Here is a 13,308-nt window from a genome sequence, read left to right as displayed (position 1 = left end):
CAAGAAGGGGGAAAAGGCTGGCATTCAGCCTAAAGAGAAATCATTGAAACAAATTAATCCTATGCTGTTTAAATTGACATGGTAATCCATCATCAGCAAAGCAAACTCTGAAAGCAATCTAGAATCGGCAGTCTTCTTTCACTGCCCCTGAAGGCACAAAGGCAGATAGTAGAAAGGAGAGAGAGAGAGAGAGAGAGAGAGAGAGAGAGAGAGAGAGAGCGCGAGCAGGGAGAAATATCATAAAAGTTAGCAATGCCTTGAGAAGGGGGGGGACAGCCAGTGTTTCTCCTGCCCTCCAGTCACAGCTTTGCCTCCCACCCACCCCAAAAAATTAATCCCACAATAATACACCACTCAATAAATTCTCTATAATCGCCCATCCTTGCTTCTGAAATTTTTATTTTTCTCTCTTGAGTTGCCTTCAATTGCAGATCACAGAAATCTTTGTGCTTTTTCTAATTTGATGTGTAGGAGCATAACAAACAAACAAACACTACATCTTCAACAAAATATGAGAAGGGGGGCAGAATGTGATCCTCTTTCTGAAAATGGCTGGGAGAGACCTAGATGTTGTCAAAGTGGTCACCTGGCTTAGCCAGAAGTTTTCAGACAGCCGTTTGGGGAATCCAGAGGTTGCTCTGAATCTTATTAAGGGACCCTATAATAAGCAGCTCAGGAAGCAAAGATTAACAAAGACAAAGCTTATTTGCTCCTACTAAAGATGCAGGAGGAGACTGTTCTGTTTGCATCACCACTCTGGTCACTTGGGTTGATAAGGAGGTCCCAAACTCCTGGGCTGCACCCTAGAACAGGAAGGGCCTCCTATATTCTCTGGAGACACTCCATTCTAGTCTATAGGTTACTTTTCTATATGCATGGACCCCCACAGACTCTGGTAGCAAGGGACTTTCCCAGTGTGTTTTTTAAAATGTATTTTTATTAAAGATTTCTTGGTTCACAAAAGTATGTGCAATGACTCTTTTTGCAAGTTACATTTTCTACAGATCAGTTTCATTTGTTGAGACATTAGTGTTACATTAGGAAGAAAAGGGGGAAAGAGGTGGAGGGGGCCATGGTGAGTGGGGGTAGAGTCAGGTGGCAATGTTTCTATTTTACTTAATGTGTGGAGTTTTGTGTCAGTGTCGCTTGTGCGGGTTCTCTTTACTATTCGCTTGTGTTCCTTTGGTGGTGAGAGAGGTTGGGGTTGGTCTAGGGTGTGGTTGTTTGTTTGTGATTGGCTGTGGTGAACTTTGTTTTTATGTGTGAGTGGGATGGGTGTTTTTTAATCAGGTTAGCCATATTGATCTGTATGCTTTTGGTGGATTCTTGTCGTTGTCTTGGTGAGCTGTGTATGTGATAAAGGGGGGGCATACCAGGGTGAAGGCATCCTCTTCCATTTGAGGGACTCTTCCAGTTAAGAAGTCCATGAACTTGGGTGAAATATCAGGTACATAGAATCAAAGACTTGCAGAGTTGTAAGATACCCCAAGGTTCATCTAGCTAGTACAACCCTCTGAAAAAACACTACAAACACATACTAACATATCACCTGCATATGCACAAGCCCTAAAAGGCTTTGAATGAAGGTACCCAGAGAGTATTGTACACACCCATGTGAGTTTTCCAGATCATTAAGAGGTTATTCAGAAAGAATGGAGCAAGATGGATATCAGCAGAGAGAATGGAGTTTTTGGTTGTGGTGCCTAAGCTCTGGAACACCCTTCCCTTGACTTGCCATCAGGGTAAGGGCCATAGTTCAGTGATAAAGCATTGTCATTGCCCCCAGAATGTCCCAGTTTCCAAGCCCAGCATTGTCAGGTAGGGCTGTGAATACTCTCAGTTTGAAACCATGGAGAACCACTGCCAGTCAGTGTTGACACTACTAAGCTAGATGGACCAATAGGATGACTCCGAATAAAGCAGTTTCCTATGGCACCATGACTTTTACAAAGAATCTGAAAACAGCGCACTCCTTCTTCTCTGCTGCTTTTGGCATGCTTTGATGCTTCTTTTAGTTTTGGGTGTTTTTAGGTTCCGTTGTGATATATATGCTTGTTTGCTGGCTCATGAAGCCCTGTGGTTTACCAATGGAATGTTACTGGTTTAAAATAAATTAATAGGATCTGAAAACACAACACAAGGACCATAGCATTAAAGTTGAAAGATCTCTCCTTTCTTGAAACTTACAAACCGTCATTGTTGGCATCATAGAATTTTCCTTATGAATGAAATTATAAGAAGACAAGTTTTGCTGATTCAAATTTGGTAGACCCAGCAGAGAGTGGATGAAGACTTACTAGACCAGGTAGCCATGAAATGTCATAGACATGAAATAGTGTTTCAGCTTATGAGGGAAAAGTTCTCTCCCATATGGCTTAGGAAACCTCAGTTAACCAGTCAGTAAAATGTATGTTGCTGAAAACATCAAGTGATGGCCAATATATGTTCTGCTTAGAGTAGACCACTGAAATTGATGGACAACTCTAACTTAGGTTCATTAACTTCAATGGATCTACTCTGATTAGAACTTAAATGGTCTCCATTTTAAGTATGCCAAAGGGTGCTTGTCAACAACTTTGAAAACAAAACCCTCTATTTTGAGGCTGTATACAGAGTTCAGGAAATGTTTGAGACTTTCCCTGCAATGGCAAAGAATTTTGAAGTCCATAATATGAACCATACTTAACATATACTTAACATATGCCCTGTTTTTTAATTTAGCAGGGGTATAGTTTCTTCTTTTTGTTATTTAGAGGGGGGGTTTATGTGTCACAGAAACACATGAGCTCCCTTATCAAAATGACTGCATTGTTGCCCTGAAACTTAAAACTATTAAAAGTATTATAATAATAAAAGTAAAACTCCCTGCCCTTTGACCCCTAGCCTCTATTTCAAAAACAGACGTGCTCTAAGATTCTGTGGCTGTGAGCTTGTCAATTTCCTCTTCTATATGAAAACCCAAAAAGATGAAAATACAGATGCTTGAAGTGGGCCAAAATTAGGACGATTTTTTTAAAGTGATAAATTACAGGAGCTTTGGGGGGGTGTAAACACTACATTATGGCAAAACCATACCCTGATCATCTACAATGTACACCATGACAGAAGCATGTGGCTTTCAAGTAATGTAAAAAAAATCCCTCCCCAGGCCCCAAAAATTATGATGTCCTTTAAAATTGGACAAGCTTCATAAGAGAGAGAGGGAGAGGGAGAGGGAGAGGAGAGAGAGAGAGAGAGAGAGAGAGAGAGAGAGAGAGAGAGAGAGAGAGAGAGACTTTAAAATCACAGAACTGTACTAAACACAAACATGGTTGTAAAATAGCTTGAAATGTGGTTGCCAGAACAAGGTGGATATATTTAAATGTAACCTTTAAACAAAAATAGTTGCAGTGGATGAAAAATGGCAAACTTTGCAAGATCAACTTTCAGAATGCAAGATGCAGGTGTTTAATTACCAAATGTACAAATGTTATTGTGAGTTCTCCTTCTTAAGTCTCAGGGAGACTCAGTGCTGCGCATCAGGCACCCATACAAGTGCAGTAGAGGCGCAAAAGAATGTTGTGTTCTGCTAAATAAATAGATCTCTGGAAATACACCTTAGAATACAGAATCTAAAGCAATGAATGAAACGGTGAAAGAGTGGGATAGAGAGGTGTTATGGATGAGATTATTTTAACCAAGTGTGTATGTGCTTTAACTGGAATATTGGTTTAATTGGTAGATTAATTAACTAAAGTAGAGGCCAGTTTTGATCATTAAGGACACAGGTTAAAGTTCAGTATTTATTTTAGCCTATTTTGATTCTATTCTGTCCCCATAACAGGGAAGGGGGGGTGGAAGGAAATGATTATAACACTGAAAATTTCTTCACACTTCTTTCAGTAAGTCAAAATGGGACCCCTTGAGTTTTTTTGGTAACATGCCAATGTACTTCATTGATCAATCAATTAACTGGTGAAAAGGCAACTTATTAATTGACTCGATTTTTTAATTGGTTGACAGCCTGTATATAACACAGTACATACATACAGCTACATTGATCCTATGGCATAGAGGAAGTTGATTGTGGTAGTATTATTAGGTGGGGGGGTGATCATAAGGAAAGATGCCTATGAGAGGTGTTTAAAACTTCATTTTTCACAAAAATGTATTTTGCAACTTTCACAACAAGCTTATCTGACAACCACAGATACCATTTCCATTGTTTCTGGTACTTCATAACTGCTTTTTCTAGTTGCGATTTAACTCTTAAATGTGATGTGGTCTTCATTCCATTTACCCCTCTTAAACTGCCAGATTATGAAAATAAATGTTTGCTTACTTTATTTTTAGAACAGCAACACAGAAAATAATATTTGATACTAAACTTAGTGTCATCCTTGGGAAGAGGAATGAGACAAGAAAAAGTCAATTTGAGGGCAGGGGGCAGATGGGCAAACAAGTAGAGTTTAAACATCCCCTTTTAGACAAGTATTCAACTGTTGTTTGAGAGCAGTTCGTCTTAACTCATTTTAGGAGACACCATCTTAAAGAGGCACTTAAAATCTTTGCAAGGAAATCCTAGGCTCTTGCAAGCAAGAGGATCAAGGGTGCGCTAATAATTACAAGGCTCGTTAATATGTGGTGGGTTTTGTGGGTTGCTGTTTTTTCTATCTGCTAAAGTCATATGGGTTCTCGACTGAGAGCTTCTCCTTTATGCTTCAGCCCATAGATCAGTTCAGGTTTATAGTGTGATCCAAATGCCAGTTCTTTGTTTAGATAAACCTTAACATAGGGCCTAGAAACTAATAAAATGTCACATTGAATTAATTTGAGCTCCCATTTGTTTAACATTGGCTTGCAATATAGATACATGCAGAGAAGTCTAAAGTGATTCTGTTTTGTTGTTTTTTAAGGGATGTGATTTTTTTAAAGCCCTTGATTTCCATGTTTGGGGGCAATTTTGTTCCTTAGTTTGGGGATATGCTTCAAAAAAAAAAAAACCACCAGAAATGACTCCACAAGATTTCCTTCTTGTCAGGTTATTGAAAATATTTGTTATGGGAAAGGAAAGGAAAGGAGAGGAAAGGAGAGGAGAGGAAAGGAAAGGAAAGGAAAGGAAAGGAAAGGAAAGGAAAGGTTTCTGTAATCTGGGTTATTTTAATTTCCCCCCCCCCCCAACTGGCATTTTCAGTTGAATGAAAACATTTGGAAACTGTTTCATTGTTACCAGTCCTTGGAATGCCTGTGTCAAAAATAACAGGAAGCTATCAAAATAATTTGACTATGCCTTTAGTATATATGGATCTCACTTTTCAACATATTTATTTATTTGAACATGCATTCATTTCTTTATAGTTGGTCTCTTTTTCAGATGGGAGAGAAAACCATTAAAATAGGAATATGATGGCTCCTGTACAATGATTTTTGTGTGTGTGCATTATAGAACCTGCTGGCTTGAAACATGCAACTTGTTTTTTTAATGAAATGGGAATCAAGGAATCAATTCAGAATATAAGAACAGTTAAAATATTCTAAAATTATGGCTCAGAACAGATAGATGTTTACAGTTTTTCTCTCTCTCTCACACTCTCTCTCTCACACACACACACACCCCTTCAATGTAGAGGAGGCAGTGAGCTTAAAAGGTTCAAACAAAAAAAATATTCCAGCAGTTACATAAAGATACATTTTCCCTTCCTCCTAAGGCTAAATCATTTTTTGGACCAGGGCTTCCGGGGAGGGGGGGATGCATCCATTGCTGCAGCTATGTTAACTGTAGAGGTCAACTTTCCTGCTTCCTTTAAAATTCACATTTTTGTCTGATAAAGAGGCTCACTGTGCAAAATAAGCAATCTTACAAACAGGATTGTGAGATGTAGTGTGTTCTTATGAACATCTTGTAGTGGAAGTATCTATCTGCACATTTAGATATTATATGAGTGCACAGTGCACCTGCAAACACATACATGTATATTTATACATATTTCATACATATGCATGTTTACCATGCCTGTACACATACATTTCTACTGCATGCTAGTTATATCCGTGCAGACTTCCTGTGTGTGAAAGGCTGCTTATGACTGTCCTCTTGTAAAAGTACTTGCCATATTTGGCTACCAACTCATAAAAGGGTTGCTTCTGATTTTACATGATTCATCAACAAATTAACTGATTGCAATACATACCAATGTGCTGCAATAAATGTGAATCACTCCAGATGGGTAACATGAAGGTGGCCTGTGAATTAAGATGTATTTTCTCCTTTCTTTCTCAGCTATAGGATGCAGAGAGTTCATATCGTGGGGCCCAATTCCACCATCATCACCTCTTAAAAGGAATTTCAGGAATCAAGAGATGTGCTTAGATCGCTTCACAGAACATCTCTCTCTCTCTCTCTTCTTTTTACAGCTCCAATTAAAATCCACATTTTGAAATTTGTGATTAGGGAATGCATCTATAACTGGCAGCAGTTAATTGATGGGGAAGCTACGACCCTGTGCACATTCTGGGGGTGAGGGGAGTCCTTTGGAGCCTAGTGGGACTTACTTTCGAGGAAACGTGCATAGGATTGGGCTGCCCTGTTTTAAATTCTGCTTTAACTTAATAATAAAAGTTGTTTTCTTTTTCCAGACATTTAAACTAGACTCCAAGAATCAGGTGGGGAACACACAGACACACACACACACACACACACACACACACACCCAAATAAAACCCTGCAGATATTAGACCCACTATCTACCATAGCTTTCCCCCTTTCTATTTTATTTCAAACATTACGCCTACCCCGTAGTCACACCTCCGTCCTCCACCCCGCTTTAAATTTGGGTCTTCAACCTCGGTTCTGTGCTGGGGCTGCAAGAGTTAATGAAACCCAGCTGCTCCCGACCTTTGAGGTCAAACTTTTCCTATCTCTAATCTAACGAATTAGTCAAAGAGGGGAATGGACGCTGCGCACCCCCTTTTTTCTTTTTTTCTTGTGGGTTTTTTAACACACACAAAAATTAATGTTGGACTGTTAAGAACTGTAACTTTAATCCGGGGTTTGGTAGAATTTAAACCAACCAGCATTGTAGACTCTGAAAAAGTAGCCATTAAAAAATATCGAGGTAAATTTGACTCCCCACCCCACCCCCTGATGCGGTGATGGAGATCATTTGTATGGGGGGGGGAGTTTAGCTCAAGGTCGTGCAGTTCTACGGAAAGGCTTCTCCCCCCCTTTCGATTTATGTAGCCAGTTAGTTGACCCGCCCCCCTCCAGCTTCTTAACTCTAATGTCTACCCGAAGGGAAGTGCGGGGGGGGGTTCTCTCTCTTACAAATGCCTCCTTAGCCAAACTGCCCCACTTTGAGAGAACTTTCCTTGGAAACAAGTTGACTTTCTGGAAGAACTGCAATGTGAAGACTCGGTTCAACATTTCTATCCCTTCGGAAAACGTGTGTTTGTGCTTAGGGGTTGAGGTTGGGGTTTTCTTTGCAAGATCTCCGCCTGTTCTCCCGCTGTACATTTCAGCTCCTGCTACCTTTCCGTGAGCTGAAATGAAGACACCCCAGGAGAGGAAAGAGAAGCAAACATCTCTCTCTCTTCAAGTTGTCGAGGTGTGCGTTTATTAAGATCCTTCTTTTGAAAGGAGCACACACGCACCAACTCCCATCCCACATCCCAGCCATCTTATCAGTTCCACAACCTTCTGTCTCCCGGACACAGCCCTTCTCGTGGAAGGGGGAGTGCAAATGTGCTGGGGCAAAATGAGAAAAGTTCAACCAAGGAGCAAGCTTTAAACGCCGCTCTTCTCCAAATCGATCTGAATCGCTCCATTTACTGCGCCCGCCTCCCCACCCTCACCAGCGGAATAGTCGGACATCAAATGGACCCCCAGGAGCTGACAATTCTCTGACATCTTTGGGTGACGGTCTCTCTCACAACCGCAAACCCCTTATATTTTATCCACGCGTAGATACCCTCCAAGTACCATCGTAAGGTGCCATAAACACGGTTATAAAAACTGGGGAGAGGGGGGAATTAAGCACATGCAATTGCTTGCTTCGTAGAGGGTTAATTGAGAAATCCTCCAGGTTTTCTTTCGCCTTCCTCTAACTAAGAGGGACTATTTCGCGGGTGGAGATGGGGGAGGCGTTGGGGGAATCCGGGTAAGGAAATGTGTGCCAGCATTTTACAGTCCTGGTTCGATTTCATTCTTCTATCCATCCCACCCCGCCCCACCGTGCCTGAAAATCTTCGGCTTTCGCGTCCAGACTCCTCTTTCTTTGAGTTGCGCTCTCCTTCTTTCCCCTTAACCTGAGATTAGCAAATATAAGAAATTCACAGCTCGCTTGCGCTCTCTCGCTCCCCCCACACCCGCGACACTCCGGGAGCTCCTAATCACTCCGTATCGATTTCGCTAACTCTTTTCATCCCGCTGAAGACACATCTTAAAACACTCCTGCTTAGAATGTGTTCTTTGCTTTATACACACTAATAAAATGATTTGCCCCCCTCTCTCCCTTTCCACTACGCTCTCCGCGCAGTAAAAAAAAGGGGGGGAGGAAGAAAGAGAAGGAGGGGAGGGAAAAATCGTTCGGGTAACCTGACTGTTTGTGTGTGATCGGTAAATATTTAGCCTGGTGATACCTCTAGCGTCTCCTCTGGATCAATAGAGCTAGCTCAGTCTCAAAGGGAGGGGGGCTGTCCAAGAGGTGAGGTCTGCCACAGACAGACGTCTCCTTCTCTTATAGCGCAGGGACAGCAGGGAGGGAGGGAGAGGGAGAGATTGCCCCCCACCGATCCTACGTGCGGCTTCTTGGAAATAAGTCTGCTGGCTTTATTGCACCTGAAATGCGCGCGGCGCAGCAGCGCAATCGGGAAAAGAGCGCGGCGAGGGGCTCGGACCCTGATACTTTCCGCCTCTCTCTTTCTTCCACTCCATTTCCTGCTCTCGACACGAAAATTGTTCTCCTCTCTCTCCGTCGATTCTCCCCCTCCGGCCTCCTTTTTAAAAAAACAAACAAAACAAACCTAAACTTTCGGCAAAAGAGCGCGCAAGTTACGCTCCCGCAGTGGGAACAAAACTCTCTGAAATCGCCGCGCTTGCCAAATTGAAGGCGCAGCGGCCGAGAGGAGGGGGGGGGATTCTATCTGAACAATTTCTCTCACACACAGAGAGAGGGATATTTTATATATAATTCTGAGCACGCCAAGTTAAATTTATAGGAGACGTTTTCGAAACTTCCATTTAAGTTCTCTGGTAGGAGTCCACCTACAATGGGCAAGGAATCGCGGGTATCAAAAATACCATTCATGCTGGGATGGATAGATAGATAGATAGATAGATAGATAGATAGATAGATGATAGATAGATAGATAGATAGATAGAGACTGCCTATTCCCTTTATAGGAGTCTGGAACCTGGGCGTTTCAATCGAAGTCACCCCCTCATTCCCGCTGGATTCCTTGGGAATAATCACCCCCCAGATCACCTTCCTGGATCTGCAGCCTCACAGTGACTTTCATGCCCAGTGAATTAAATAATGGACGGGATGGGGGGTGGGCTCAGCACTGGAGTGCGAGTGGGGTCCGCACCGCGGTTTTTCCGCATAAATGGCTTCCCGTTGTGATCCAGGTGCGGGCCGAGGAAGCACTTCCTCGAGGTAAAATATGACCCCTGGCTCCACAGAGCTCTAAAGCGTTTACCCCTGAAATGCAGATGTGCAATAAATGTACACGTGTCCTTCAGATGCGTGCAGTATGGATCCGTGTCCATGCAGTATTTACACGTGTCCTTCAGATGCGTGCAGTATGGATCCATCTCTTTAGTCGCATCTGTCGCTCGTTCCCCACATCCGTCCATCAGTCATGCTCCCTCTCTCTTTCACGCACCGATAAATGTGCCCACCTTTTCTCTGACCTCATCTAGGGAGACCGATTCAACTATTGCCTTCCCAAGAAGGAAGAAGAAATCGCCTTAAAACGGTTGCCCCGCCGCCGCCTGTTTAGGATAAGAATGAATAAGACGCGCCAATAAAGCAGGAAAATTGTTAGGCCAGCTTGTTCACACGACAGGACAGGCACATGTTGTGGCCAGGGAGGATCTTAGGGTAAAAGGCTCGTTCTGTGTCTGAACAGGCCTTTCCCTGCGCTTCCAAGCATAGGGAAACACCTGGGAGACCCATAGCTTTGATGTTGCTGGGAATGGGGACCCAAAGGGTTCGTGTGAACGCGGCAAAATTAATCTAGCGTGTATCTCTAAAAACAAACAGGCGATTTAGTCAACGCTAAGACACTTTCACGTCCTGTTAGAGAAAAGCACAATGAAAGAAAGGCATCTTAAAGCTGCAGTCCTTTACCCGCTTACCTGGGAGTAAATCCCATTTAATTCAGCGAGCTTGACTAGGCAAGTATAAGATTGCTCTCACGATTTCTATTGAGGCGCCTGCAGCGCATTCCCTTGAATGGGGTTCATTCCCACATAAGAAGTGTGCATGGGACTGCAACATGAACATGCTGTTAAACTTGTTTGGATCATGCCCACTCGGTGTATCTTTCACTACGGGGGAGGGGGAGCGTAGTATTTCTGTGTTGTTGGGTTGATAATATATATCATAGTCATCTATGTCTCTCTCCGGTAAGGATAGGCACGGAGTCTCCCAGCTGACAGATGTTTGTCTGGAATAACATAAGGACGTGAGCGTCTAAAACAAACATAAATAAGCGTATAGGTGCCTGCAGTTCTTAGAGCCATCGTATAATTATAGAGACGATGCTTTCCACGCAGTTAGGTTTTCTTCCACCGCCACCCCAGAACATGGTCGTGAGAATGCGTAACTTCCAGTGCTTTTAGGGGTAGGAGGGGATAGGGAACCCAATTATTCCCCAAGAAAAAAAATGAACAAGCAAACACTCATCCTCAAATTTCTCCTTCGGAAGGCCTTTTTGGGTTGCGAAACCGACACCTTCCTTTCTCACCGACCTGCAGCCCGATCCTATGCGCGGTAACTCTGAAGTAAGCCCCCAGGGTGTTCAAATGGGCTAGAAATACAAAGGGCATGTTTCTTAAGAACTTGAGTACGTGCCGAGATTCTGCGAGTTCCCTTTTTAAAAATAAATAAATATCCTGCTCCATCCAGGTAAAATAGGAATTGGGGGGGGGGGAGTGAAGAGAACTAAGGCACCCTCTTCTGTCAATGTCTGGATGTTTAAAAGGAGCCCTTTCCTCCCTCTCTCCCCCCCCAAAAAAAACCCTTTTGCTAATAAGGAAAAGTAGAAAAACGCTTCCTCGCACAATATATCTTTATACTAATGCATATTAAATTGCCCTGTCTTGACTGGGCATATCAAACAATTTAATTAGAGGGCTTTCTACCCAAAGGAAGAAGAAAAGAGGGTGTGGAAGAGGTGTATGTGCGTGTGTTTGTGCATTTGTGTGAGTGCGAGTGTGGAATCTGTCCAGCATTTTATTGTATTTAGCAGGAATACAGGCAGAAAATGTAGCACAAGTTTGTGTCTGAAAGAGCACCTCCATGCCCATTGAAAGGCACTGATCCGAAAAGACAGAGAGGACAAGAAAAATCGATTGCCCGGGACCTTCTTCGTCCCTTTCATACCATTCAAACACTCCCTCCCACTATTCCCCCTAAGACCAAAAAAAAAAAAAAAAACCTCAGCCAGTTCCTTGGAAAAACTGGAGTGTGGGGTGGGAGAGAGAGAGAGAGAGAGAGAAGGACAGAGAGGAAGGAAGGATCTTAAATGCAATACTTTGGAGCTTCCATCGTATTACTCTTATGTGACTCGGATTTTAAAGATTGTGTGTGTGTGTGTGTGTGTGTGTGTGTGTGTGTGTGTGTGAGAGAGAGAGAGAGAAATCCGAGTCATGCTTTGTTCTGCTTTTGGGGTAAGGGGGGGCAGGAGCATTCACTCTGGGTGTAGGGAGACCGGCATGCTTTTTTAGGGTTAAAATAGTCTTCACCTCTGACCTCTCCATAGCAAAGCCTCAGATATCCTCATAACTTCAGTCAAACTTTGGAAAGGCTGATCTGCAGGAGGGGGTGGATAATGCTGAGGCTGGAGACTGAATCCATTTGTAGCTGGTGGAATTCTCTTCTTTAAACGCCCCCCCCCGCCCCAAATCTTTCCTCTCCGCTTTCCCTTCTTCTCACAACACAGAAGGGGAGACGTGTGTCTGAAGGATTTCTGAAAGGGACATCCTTTGAAAGGTATTGATAATTATATCAGCAGCGAAAACAAGAGGAACTGTAATTCTATTACATACAAGCAAAGAGAGACTCTAAGAAGAATTAAATATAGTTTTGGGGGGTTCCTCTTTTGGGAAGACTGGCCTTGGTCGAAGGATTTAGGGGTGCGTTTTGATAGAAGGTGCCCCCACCAGAACCATCATCAAAATCCATCCGACTGGGATGAGTCTCAATCATTCGAAGGCATTCCCAAGAAAGGGGATTTTTTTTTTTTACAGGCCTATAATCTAAGGTCATTAATGACCTGTAGAAAATGAGTCACCTTCCCCCCGTCCCCCCCCCCTCTGATCAATACCCTGTCTTTCCTCTCCCCCCACCCTCGCCAAGCAAACCTCCTCGGTGGACGTAATTAAACTTGCTTCTCTAGTTTTTCATCATTGTTTGAGGTGGGCCAAACCCATTTGTAAATTTCATTAGCCCTGTAAACATGCAATTAACGCTGGAGGAGGTGGTGGAGTTAATTGCAGAAGCATCTTTTAAAGGCCGGGAGTGGGGAATCTAAGAAATTAGCAGAAGGAAAGGAAAGGTATGATCCTTTTGTCACCTGTGACATTTATTCACAGTACGGTTTTTTCCCAGGTACCTTCGGTGATATTCCACGCACACACGCACATTCCCCTCTCATTATTAAATTAAGTGCATCCCCCATATATTCTTCTTCTTCTTCTTTTTGTTAAAGCTCAGATAAGTAAACGAAATTTGTGGCCGCTTGTAATTTTTAAACAACAACAATCTGTACAGACTGAATCCCTCCCACCCACACTTTGTGCAAAATTAAGAACAATTCTATGGGCAACCCCAGAAGCAGTTTTCGGGGGAGACTTCAAAAGGTGCTTTTCCTTCCCATTGTGGTGGTGGGGGTGTCTGTATTAACACAAGGGGAGGTTATCTTTGTTGGTATTTTTGTTTTATTTAAATTAGCACCAAGTCTGACAAGCACATAAAGGACCTCAGATATCTGTGGGTCGCTTTAAACGCTCCAGATCGAGGGGATCCTATGACAGAGAGTGAAGGAGAAAAGTGGCGAGGGAGGGGGGAGGAAGTTCCGGATTTATAACTCTTCAAACTTTTTGCC

At 42.9% G+C, this 13,308-nt stretch overlaps 1 long non-coding RNA gene across 12 annotated transcripts in view; it reads right to left on the bottom strand.

The window, feature by feature from the left end:
- LOC128401712 (uncharacterized) overlaps positions 1-13,308 on the bottom strand; it is a 64,063-nt gene that overhangs the window by 48,552 nt on the left and 2,203 nt on the right. The gene's annotated exons all lie outside the window — the stretch shown is intronic.

Source organism: Podarcis raffonei, chromosome 14, assembly GCF_027172205.1.
Source record: "Podarcis raffonei isolate rPodRaf1 chromosome 14, rPodRaf1.pri, whole genome shotgun sequence".
Taxonomy (NCBI): domain Eukaryota; kingdom Metazoa; phylum Chordata; class Lepidosauria; order Squamata; family Lacertidae; genus Podarcis; species Podarcis raffonei.
This window is presented reverse-complemented; position numbering and strand designations above follow the sequence as displayed.